Raw genomic sequence first — 872 nt, 5'->3', positions numbered from 1 at the left:
GTTAGCCAGGATGGTCTCGATCTCCTGACCTCGTGATCCGCCCGTCTCGGCCTCCCAAAGTGCTGGGATTACAGGCTTGAGCCACCGCGCCCGTCTCGATCTACAATTTATATCTCTATTTACCTAAGAGATGCCTAAAGTGAAAAACAAAAAAATGTTAACTGAGCTGGGGAATTTTTGTGGGGCTAAGTATATTTGGCAGAGGAGATAAATAAATACATCATTCATTTAATTATTTCTAATCAAGAGGATTTAAGGTCAGGTCTGGGTCATCTGTATTAGCCCTTTGACAGCTTGTTGTTCTATAATGGTCAAGAAGCACTATCCCATTAAAGTATAATAAATGCTTAACATCAGCACAACTCAGTGCCCGTCCTCTTTATATCCTCAAATACTGGACTTTATGTCAGCATGCTTTCAACACCAACTTAGCCCTTTAAATAGGATCTTTCTTAATAAAGCTTCTCATTGCCCTCACTACTGAAGTAAAAAACGTGTTAAGAGATTTGGCCAGAAAGATGGTTTTACTGAAATAAGACTGATGACTAGGAGTACATCTATGGATTAAATATAGACAAAGTTACTCCCAGAACCCTTAAATATAGACGGATTTTATCAATTTATGTAGAAAGCCAAAAATAGGAAATAAAAAGATCTGGAGTTCAGATATACTGATATATTCAGCAACTGAAACTTACAATTCCTTCAATTCAGTCACAGCAGAGACATTTAAAGTAGTCTGGAGGGGTGGGTGCAGTGGCTCACGCCAGTAATCTCAGCACTTTGGGAGGCTGAGGTGGAAGAATTGCTTGAGCCCAGGAATTCAAGACCAGCCTGGGCAACAAAGCGAGATTCTGTCTCTCTTAAAAAAA

The sequence above is a fragment of the Mandrillus leucophaeus genome, unplaced genomic scaffold (assembly GCF_000951045.1).
Source record: "Mandrillus leucophaeus isolate KB7577 unplaced genomic scaffold, Mleu.le_1.0 Scaffold139, whole genome shotgun sequence".
Lineage (NCBI taxonomy): Eukaryota > Metazoa > Chordata > Mammalia > Primates > Cercopithecidae > Mandrillus > Mandrillus leucophaeus.
The sequence above is the reverse complement of the archived record's forward strand: the minus strand, read 5'-3'. Positions refer to the sequence as shown.